This window comes from Microtus ochrogaster, unplaced genomic scaffold, assembly GCF_000317375.1.
Source record: "Microtus ochrogaster isolate Prairie Vole_2 unplaced genomic scaffold, MicOch1.0 UNK126, whole genome shotgun sequence".
Lineage (NCBI taxonomy): Eukaryota > Metazoa > Chordata > Mammalia > Rodentia > Cricetidae > Microtus > Microtus ochrogaster.
Window position 1 is genome coordinate 167,266 of NW_004949224.1, and position 11,175 is coordinate 178,440.

The following is an 11,175-nucleotide window of genomic DNA, read 5'->3' on the forward strand; positions in this document are numbered from 1 at the left end:
AAAAAAAAAACAAAAAAAAAAACCCTTAACTGATTGTATCATTCAAGGTCTGAGGACTGGTATGGCCTAACTTAGGCTGCCCCTCCCAAGGGTTAGATGTGAATCACACTGTGTTAATTCTTAGATTCTAAAACCTGTTTTCTCTGGAAGACTTGTGCAAGCGGTGGGGAGGCCTTCTAACCAGCTCTCCTGTGAAGTGCCCGCGCAGGCGGTGAGGATAATGTTTTCTCGGGCCTCCTGGGGTTTCCCGGTTATTAAACACATGCATAGCTCAGAGTTAAAAGGGAGATATACAGACCCTTCTACAAGTTAGGTGATGATTTACCATTCTCACTTAACTCCGTGTGTAGGAGAATCATGATCTTGGGGGTCTTCTTCTCGTCTTCTCATTCCTGTGGGGATTTGGTGCAACAACTATGTGCTTACCATGTGCCCTGAGGATGAAATTAAGTAAATAAGAACAGCCAAATATTTTGTAGGAAGTCAAGCAATTTAACATTAGTCATCAAAATGGTGAGACCCAAGACTGACCTTTGAAATACCAAGCCCTCTACAGACTCTGAGTCTACAAAATCCTGGGAGGTTTTTGTAGTGCTTGGTTTCCAATATAAGTCAGACTCAGGCCAGAACGCAGCAGTGAATCATAATATATAAATAAGTAAAAAGACATTGGAAAAATAGGACCCCATTATCCTTATGCTATGTGGCAAAGGTACGGGGTTGGGGTGTGGCAACAAAAGATAGTGAGATTTTGGAGACTTTCTAGTTCCCTAGAAAGTCAGAATTTACTTAAAAGCAATAGGTTGCCGTGTGTGTGTGTGTGTGTGTGTGTGTGTGTGTGAGAGAGAGAGAGAGAGTGTGTGTGTGTGTGTGTGTGTGTGTGAGAGAGAGAGAGAGAGAGAGAGAGAGAGAGAGAGAGAGAGAGGTCTGTAATAAAATGGAGGGGAAAGGGTGGCTCATGCTGACTCTCGGTTACTATCCTAGAGAAGTGAGGCTGTACCAAAGGATGAATTCCAACATGAGAATTTAATATCAAATTTATTCTCTCTGTTACCTGTGTAGGGTCCACTTAAGAGTGATTATCGTATATACAAATAAAGTTCTTCCAATGAAGAGCCGTTGAACAAGCGCCCTTGCATGTCCTATTTATTGAGTGCAATCCGTTATAAATTCTTGAATCAGAAGAAGGCTGTTCTGTTACGCTGCTGAGGTCATCCCATCTGTTTTATCCTCATGAAATTGGTGTGTCTTTTGACAGTTTTAGTTGACTCCATAAAGGGATTCTGAACTGCGAATTTCATTAGAATCTACTCATAAGTAAGAAGAAAAGATGCTTGCTAAGTTTGTTTTTACCTGTGTGACCCTCCCGACTTAGAGTTATGAGGATAAAGTGAACGTAGGTGAAAGCCTCTAATGTAAAGGCACTTTCAGGTACCTGAATACGTCAGAGGTTTCCGGGTCCCCCAGGATCATTATCTGACATTTATACCGAACAAATCAGATTGGTGTTGGACACTCCGGACTGTTATGACAAGTCTCTTCCTGGGGTCGCAGGTCACACTCGTCTGCTCGTCCCAGATAGGAAGCCCCCTGCAAACAAAGGACAAACACCAACAAAGTCCAACGTTCTTACAGAAATAATGGGTGAGGGGTGCTTAAGGAACAGGAGCAGAAGTGACTCCCAGACAGCTGCATCACTGAAGCCCACCCTAGCTTGGGTGACAGCTTACAAACCTGGGAACCTGGAGCACACTGCAGGGTACAGCCCACAGGTTGGAGAGTTGAGACGCCTCAGCTGGTCTCAGACTCTTTTGCAGCTCAGCTCCACTGAGGGAGGTCTTTTTTTTTTAAATAAATATTTATTTATTTATTATGTATACAATATTCTGTCTGTATATCTGTAAGTTAGAAGAGGGCACCAGACCTCATTACAGATGGTTGTGAGCCACCATGTGGTTGCTGGGAATTGAACTCAGGACCTTTGGAAGAGCAGGCAATGCTCTTAAACCACTGAGCCATTTCTCCAGCCCCGAGGGAGGTCTTCTTGGCAGCATGACTGCCCTTCCGAGAGGGACTCTCAGCTTCGAAGGCCTGACGGTGCCTGGTGAATCTTGGTCAGTTTCAAGGACTTCCTGAAGCTGCTCTAAGTTGTTCGTCCTCTGCTTAAGGAGCTTCCTGGAGGATGGAATGTTTTACTCCCCAAGGACCAAGAAGCTGCTTGGGTACCCATCCCCTGAATTTGTTAGCAAAGGCAGTTGGCAGGCTCCACGTGAGATTAGTGAAATGTCTGCCGTGTCATAGCCAGTGATGTCATCCTCACAAGCCGCCATCTCCATTTCCTTTTGGTTTCCTTCCTGTTTTTATTTTTCACTGCCCTGCCTCCCACCCCTCATGACTTGCTTGGCTAAGCTAGGAATTCTTTTTTTGGGGGGAAGGGGCGATGTTAGGAAATCCAGGACAGGTGACAATAATTCCTTTCCTTCCAAGGGAGAGTGTCAAAAATGAGCTCCCCTAACCTGTAATTTATGTCCCGCCTGAGGCAAGTTTTACACCCTTAAGCCTGTTTGTTTGTTTGAGATTATTTAAAAAGGACAGATGCTTTTTACATGCCTTCAAGCCAGAAGTAATTGATCGTAATTATAGTCCCTGTCCACACATAGCTAAGCCTCTAAGCTTGAAAGCGCACAATAAACATATTAGTTTTCACAGAAGTTTTAAGATTTAATTTTGATGGATTTACCAGAAAGGCAGACTTGTTACTGCTGGTGTCCAAGCACTCCGAGCCTGCACAGCAGCAGTCATGCCTTCTTGCACTTGATACTTCCCAGGCTCAGGCTTGATGAACCAGTAGTACCCTGCACATAGATTTACTCTTATTTTACAGTTCGTAATCCTGAGGTCTGGAGCCTTCGCCAGAATCAGACTGTAAGGTTGGCGTTTTTGCATTCCACAGATGAGTTCTGTTTGCCATCCTGAAACAGAACACAGAGATGAACTAAAACATGTTTTTATCAGCAGTCTGCTTATGCACCAAGTGTATATTGAGGGCCTACTATGTGCCAGACAACTTCTAGAAAAAAGAGACAGGGTAGGGCAATGAGCAAGTCAGAGGGAATTGCTAACCTTGTGAAAGTTGCTCTTTTTTCCTCCTCAAGACAGGGTTTCTCTTTGTAGTACTGGCTGACCTGGAACTAGCTCTGTAGACATGGTTGACCTCGAACTCAGAGATCTGCCTGTCTTTGTCTCCTGATTGCTGGGATTAAAGTATGTCCTACTATACCTGGCTGCGCATGGGCTGGCACCCTCCCTCCCTCCCTCCCTTTATCCCTCCCTCCCTCTTAAAAAATGTATTTGTCAGTCTAAGCCAGGCGTGGTGGTGCTTGCTTGTAAACACCAGAACTCTGGTGGCGGTGGAGGCAGGAGTTCAAGGTCATCCCCAGCTACCTGGCAAGTTCGGGTCCAGATTGAACTGCAGGAGACCATCTCTGGTCTTTATTTCAGGTTCTGCTTTCTCTCATTTAACCTGACCAGTTTAATAAAGCTACTAATGTTTGTGACAATTTAGTTAACGAACTTGCTGAATAGGTAAAGGAGATAAAACACTAATCAGTATCACTTGATGTATGCAGATAGATTAAATTTTCCCTTAAAAACATACAAGTTGATCTATATTAAAAGACATTGACATATTACTAATGTGTTGTAGTGATATTTCATTTGTATTTTAATAAATAAAACTTGTCTGAATATCAGAGAGTAAAACAGCCATACTGGTCAGCCTTACAGACCAGGCAGTGGTGGCACACACCTTTAATCCCAGCAGCCACACTAGTTAGCAGTAGAGGCCGGGAGGTGGTGGTGCACACCTTCAATCCCGGCACTAGAAAGGAATATAAAACAGGAGGAGTCAGTTCCCAGCTGAGTCTCAGTCTGAGGATCTGTGGAGGCAGGATTGCCATTTGGATCTGAGGTAGAGGTAAGCGGTTGGCTGCTTTGCTTTTCTGATCTTCAGGTTGAACCCCAATATCTGTCTCTGGGTTTTTATTATTTGTGCTACAGTATGTGTGATGAACGCTTGAGCTCCGTTTGTTCAAGAAGTGTTAAAGAAAGAAGGTTTTTCTAAAATTCAGTTGTAGGAAAGGTACCAGGTAACACTTAGCCACTCAGCTGGTTCTGCTGTCGTTGGATGATCAGCTCAACGAGGCACAGCCAAGTGCTACCTATGCTGCCCTAAGCTTTGTTGGAAAAATGATTCAAATTCAAGTATTGGCTCTGCAAGCTAAGGTGTTATTATTAGATTAGTATTTAGTCCCGTATTAAAAGCAAAGGAAATGAGATGTACAGCTCAGTGATTATTTAAGGAGCTGCTTCTGATTTTCTCACCGTAAAGATCTTAGCACTACGTCGTGCGAAAGGAGAGGAAAAGCGTGGCCTGTTGGGCTGGAGAGATGGCTCAGTACCGAGAAAACGTGGTATGTGTATAAGCCAGGTTGCTAGAGGTGTCGGTTTGTGGAAATCCATATTGATAAAAGTGTCCTTTTGTGGGTTAATGATCTATTTGGGGGGCTGACTTCAGTGAAAACAGGAAGAGCAAGACTTTGGGTCTCCAGTCAGACTTCAGTGTTTAAAGTACGTGTGTCCCTTCTGAGTTCTGGAAAAGTTGGAGTTGTCACAGCTGTTTCGTAAACAGGTGTTTTGACAGTGGCATGCTGCTCATTCTCTTCTTGGAGTTGAAGTTGGTGACGCTGAGGTTTCAGCTCTGCGGTTGTGTTCCTGTGCTTGTGTGTGTGTGTGTGTGTGTGTGTGTGTGTGTGTGTGTGTGTGATTCATGGACCAGAAGTGAATGGGGTAAGGGAGTGAAGCTGTAGAAGCGTGCCATGACACACTGGAATAACTGAATAACTCTTGGGATGTTTGCTCTTCTTGTTTGAGAGCCATCTGTGGACGTGGATCCTTGGTTTTTTTTTTTTTTTACTTTGTTTTGTTTGTTTGTTTTTTGAATGATGCTTCTAATTCATTTCCTACCCATTGCCTGCGTTCCCGAGCCTGGTTAGTCTCCAGGATGTGTGTCCCAGCAGTGTGGCTAGAGTGTTCCATTTGCAGTGACACCATCTCCTAAGGCTTCCCCTCGAAAACCCTTTCCCTCCCTCCCTGAACTTCTACATTGCTGCCTTACTTGTGTTCCTGGGTAATTTTGGTGCTCGTGTCTAGGGGACTGCAGTGGGATGAACCTGTCATGACACCGGAATGTTTGTCTTCCGCTCACAGGTAAAGCGTGCCTTAGTAATCTTTTCAGTTAGATTTAGTTGATAGAATTGCTGTCTAATACACACCGTTGGAGATTTATTTATTTATAAAAAGCTGATTACACATTTGGACAAATAGACCAAAGGGCAGTATTTTTCGATTGTTAAAAATAGTGCTTCACTGTTAATTGTTTATTCTTGAGGAATTAAAAAAAATATTTTCTGTGTATGGTTGTTTTTCTTGCATGTATATGCATATATGCACCCTGTATGTGCCTGCTAACTATGAAAGGTAGAAGAGGGTGTTAGATCCCCTGGAACTGGAATCATAGATGATTGTTAGCTTCCATGTGGGTGCTGGAGAATCAAACCTGGGTCTTCCTGAAGAACCGTCCGTGTTCAGGGTGCCTAACGTAACTTACTGTTTTTCATTTATTTAGGGAACATGTATTTGCCAGCCAGCAGTTACAGACATAGAAAGCACAGTCACTGTGTTTTTGCAGATATTTTGGGTTAACATTGATGTTGAAGATTTGGGGGTGTTAGTTCTATTATTGTAGGTATACGTGAAGTCTGTTGAGTAAGACCCTTCAAATACATACGCATATTTGAAAATGATTTGGCTCCCCTTGCTTGTCTTCACTATTGATACTGCCTTAATAGTATTTCCATGTGTCCTCTGTGCACTTGTTGTTTGTGGACAAACAGACCTTTCCGGTTCCGGAAGATGCCCTTCTTACATCTGTTTCTTTGACTTTTATTTGAAATAATAAACTTCAGCTTGGGGCCCCTCCCTGCACCACTCTGAAATGCTTCCTGTATTTCAGGGCCAGTGTTTCAGGTTGCCTTGTTGGTGTGTTCTTTAACATGGCCTCTTCTTGGGTATGTTCCTGTCTTGACAGCTTGGCACCTCGTGTGGCAATTTGAACATATTTATTCCCTTATATTAATTGTTACATAGAACACTTCCATCATCCTCAACTAATTCTAGTTGGAGGATCCCTGAGGCAGAGTCTGGTGATAATGCATATCCAGAGACAAGGAAATGGATGCTTAACTAATGAATGATGTCATAGGAAAGGGGTGCTAAGGAAAGAACCCTTTGGAACATTTGCATTACATGAAAGAATGTCAGATAAAGAGGTTGAGTTGTTTTTCTCCAAGGTAGATCAGAAGTAGATGATGGATGCTGAGACGGTAGAGGTATATTTGCCGAGCATCTTTGTTGAAATGTGATCCACACAGTGGTCCCACCCTGTAGATGAAGATAACGGTGTCTGAAAATTGCCTCCAGAAACACAGCAAGATCAACCAGGTTGATTAGAGAGGATTTGAAGACTCATGATTACCAGTGTGTGTTTGGATATGCTTGGACTTTTTCCCAGTACAAGTATACCACTCATGGACTAGGAGCTGGAAGACTTTGATTTTTTTTTTTCCTATCTCCTCGACGTACTAGCTGTGTGATAATGGGCAAATTACTAATATTTCTTGGGTGCCATTTCTCCATAATAAAGGAGGAAGTTATTCCTATACTTTGGACATTAGTGGGTTGACATAATCAAATGAAACTATTAAAAGGTCAGACTGTAGAAAAATGAAAATTATTAGCCAAACTAACCCCTGCCCTCAAGCAGAAACTATAATTTTATGGAAGAAACTGCCAATTGCACAGATGAAATGAGAGTCTGTATTTCACGCTCTGCCACCCCTTGTGATGGCATGAATGGATTCAGTGTTGCAGGAAAGGGAAATCTTTAATCTGTGTTGAGAATTAATGTTGAATTTGCCCAGTGTTGCATCTCGGTAACCCAGTCTATTAGTAGAATCCCGTTTTTCCACGTGAGAGTCTGTAGACCCTCCGGAGGTCTCGCAGATGGGACCCTGATTTCCTTTGTGTTTTATGTTCTAAAATAACACGGTGATTTACTTGATTCTCCGCTTGCTAGCTCTTCTTTAATTTTTCCACACTAATTTATTGGCGTGTGTGTGTGTGTGTGTGTGTGTGTGTGTGTGTGTGAGATGGACACCCACACATGCATATAGAGATTGGGGACACCTGGGAAGGGTTGGTTCTCTCCTTCTGCCATGCGGACCATGTGTCCAGGAATTGAACACAGATCATCAAGGCTGGCAGCAAGCGACCCACACTCCCCCACCTTTTTCAAATCATAAATTCTCAGACCGAATTACTCATTTTATGTGACACACTTGAGGACCTCTGCTTAATTTCCGAGTCTTTTCCTGTCACATAGCTGCTCTGTGGCATTGTTCTACGGTGTCCTTAAGTCATTAGGACGCACTGTTCTGAGTGCCTCTTTTCAGGGGCACTCATTTATAGTAAACCCTCCCCTTTTTCTCACTTTCTTTATTGATAAGCGCTCTCTTGATCTTCGTGGTGGGTATTCCTTCCTAACGGTTTCTATAAAACACTTACTTTTCCTAGCATGCTTTTGGTTTTAAAAGGCAGGCAAGTATTACGTCACGAGTGCCGCCGCTTCCTTAGCAACTAAACAAGAAAAACAAAGGCTGTTTCAAGGACAGGTTTTTAATCTTTGGTGTACTAACTTTTCAAGAATATGTTTTTATTTACTTATAATTATTTTTAGACTTACTTAATCTATGCAGGTGTTTTGACTGTGCATGCCTGTTGCCTGTGTAAGCCAGAAGAGAGTGGTGGATCTCCTGGAATTAGAATTACAGATGGGTGTGAGCTGCAATGTAGGTGCTGGAAACTCTTCCTGAGTCTTCAGCACCAAGAACAAAGGGTCTTAGCTGTTGAGGCATCTCTCTGACCCCAAGCAATACAGTCTTTAAAAAACTGAGTGGAGACTAAGAAAATCTATTGTCTCCGGTTGGGAGTTTTAGGTGATCGAGTATGCATCCCAACCCTATAAAACGGTTTTAGAAAAATGCTGAAGAATGGTAAAAATGAAATTGTTATCTCGTTGAGCCTTTAAGAGCCAAGACATACAGATTTGAAAAGCTGAATAAAAGGTTTTACAGAGCTGATTGTGAATAAAGAATGTGACTTATATGATCTTTGAACTAACACATTTTTACATAAAAACTGTTAACATCCCACTAGTCATTCTAAATTATTTTAACTTTTGTGATTTAACTTAATGAACTTATGGATTTTTAAGCTGCCACTGATGTCAACTTTGCAGGGGCAAAGTCTTTTAGAATTTTACTCTCTGCTTCTCTCTACTTCTGACTGGCTTGGAGTGATGGATCCCAGTAAGATCTGTTTACAGTTGAATCCACTGGTACAAATTCCAAATCCCAGGTCTAGAAATCCAGCAGGGCATAGTAGCATAAGCCTATAATCTTAACAGAGGTTGAGGTAAGAGGATTGGAAGTTCAAAGCCAGTCTCTGCTACATAGCAAGTCAAAGACTAACCTGACGTGCAGGAGATCCCGTGGAAGGAGGAAGGAAGGCCAGCTGACTGGCTACTGGCTTTTGCGATGAATCAAGGGAAGCAAATTTATTAAAAAGTGGTCCATGTTTTACTTCAGTTGATAAAATAGATAAAATAAGAGCTGTATCTATCATCAGACAGTAGAGACTGGGCTAGTATCTGAAATACATGCATGGAAATGAGGGATGATAGGACACAGTGGTAGCTGTTAAGTTGAGGATGCAGGAAAAAAGCTGGGCCAGTAACAAGGTCTCAAAATTCCCAGATGTAGCATGGAATCTGAAAGGAATAGAAAACTCTACCATGTCAAAGAAGCCCGTGAGCTCATGCTTATTTAATGAATGAAATCAGACTGTCAGCCGGGGTGGGGGTGGTGACACACGCCTTCAATCCCAGCACTTGGGAGACAGAGGCAGGCCGATCTCTGTGAGTTCCAGGACAGGCTCCAAAGCCACAGAGAAACCTTGTCTCCAAAAACAAAACAAAAAAACAAACGAAAAAATCAGAGTGTCCTCAGAATTTTATAGGAATAAATCAAATTGTTTGGTTGCTTTTCTTGAGGACGTTGTTTTAGTGATCGTAAAATGGTTTAAATTGTTAACACATTGCCCACTCAGTTACTGCTTGTAAGAATTAATGTGTGCTGTATGCTTGCCATTAGAGTAAGATTTGCAAGAGAGTGAGAATCCTAATCATCCTATCACTGCATTATTACTTCCTGTTTGTAGAACAGTGTCCTGCAGGTGTTTTGTTAAGTAGCTGTCAAGTCAATAAGTGGATGAAGGGATGGATCATTGATAACAAAATGTAAATTAACACCGAATTTCAGTGGGCATTGCATTTTTCTATGTCTTCAGGATAAGCAGCCTAATAACTACAGTAGTATGTGGTTCAGTTTTTGACTGTAAATCCGACTATGAGTTAGGAAGCAGGCGCTGGTTAATAATGTAGTGATTGGCAAGCAGGCTAAGCCATGAGATGTCCCTTGTAGGTCTTCCCACTACCATGACTTTGTATCAGTAATGGCAAATGATAACGATACCTCTGTAAGTGGTCATTACTCTTTCTGCAGACTCGATTTAGATATTGTGGTGGAAACAACAGTTTCGTATCTGAACTGAATTTTCAAAAACTGCTTGGTATATGTTTCCTTTGGTTAGTGTAAACTCTAAGGCCTTTGTGTAAATGGCTGTATGTGTTCTCTTACTGTCTTAGTTAGTTTCTGTTGCTGTGAAGAGATGCCATGACCACAGCAGCTTTTATAAAGAAAATATTTGGTTGAGATGGTGACTTACGGTTTCAGAGGTTCAGTCCGTAATCATCATGTCCAGGGAGCGTGGCAGGTGAGAGCGTGGTGGTATGCAGGCAGACATGGTGCTGGAGAGGTAGCTGACAGTTCTACTTCATGCAGGCGGTCAGGAAATGCAGGAGATTCGGGGCTGTATCTTGAGCATCTATGAGACCTCCACACTGACACACTTCCTCCAACAAAGGCCACACCTCCTAATGGTGACACTCCCACCACAGGTACTGAGACCGAAGCCCTCAGCCCTCTGCTTTGTACCAGGATTACATACGCCTCCTCTGATCGGCCGGTGGTCACTATCAGCTATAGAAATACTTTTTTAGTAAAGGAGGGAAGAAAGGAAGAATAGAGTAGAAAAGGAAAGAAAAAAGTGCTATCCCAGTATGTTACCGAAGTTCAATACCAAAATTTGTAGAGGAGGGAAAAGTAGCTGTTGCCTTTCGAAGTTAGTGACATCTTACTACTGTCAAAGTGATGTTGTTTGGATTAATGTCATCATGTTGCGAGTTTCCTCAAAATTTAGAGGTTTGACGCAGTCATTTTCAGAGACATGGTTGTTGGGGGGGGGGAGCTCAACACAGTGAGTGGCGTTCCTCCATCTGCCCCCCCCCCCTCTTGTCTCAGATATAAACTGGAAGTAAGTCAGCAGCTAGGAATTCACGTAAAGATTGCGTCTTCTTAAGTCTAGTTGTTTACGTTTTAAGTGGATTGGTTGGTAGATACGTATGGCCTGGGTACTTATTCCGGTTGATCCATGCCTGTACACCTGGCCTAGGCTTCCTTTAAGAATCTAAAACCTTCACAGTAGTTGACTTACATGGTGTCTCTGGGTTCCAAAGCCAGAGTCCCCAAAAATACTTTTGTCAATTGTGTTGGTTACAAGTGAATTCAAACCCACAGACTCAAGGGAAGGGAACCTGTGCCAATGGAAGGAAGGCTAAAGAATTGGCTGCCTCTTCATACAGTCAGCCCTTTTTCTGTAGCCGTGACAACGGTACATGGTACCCATTCAGAAATGCATGTGATTAAATGTCAAACAAGAAAAGCCAAAATGATTTGTCTTCCACCTGCCTCTTGTACTCCCAGCACTCTCCACACACTTCTTATCTATTTATTTATTTATTAAAGATTTCTGCCTCCTCCCCGCCACCGCCTCCCATTTCCCTCCCCCTCCCCCGATCAAGTCCCCCTCCCTCATCAG

At 42.7% G+C, this 11,175-nt stretch overlaps 1 protein-coding gene across 1 annotated transcript in view; it reads left to right on the forward strand.

Moving 5' to 3' along the window:
- Window positions 1–11,175, forward strand: part of Cdk6 (cyclin dependent kinase 6) — a 190,796-nt gene that overhangs the window by 3,854 nt on the left and 175,767 nt on the right. The window lies entirely within an intron of this gene.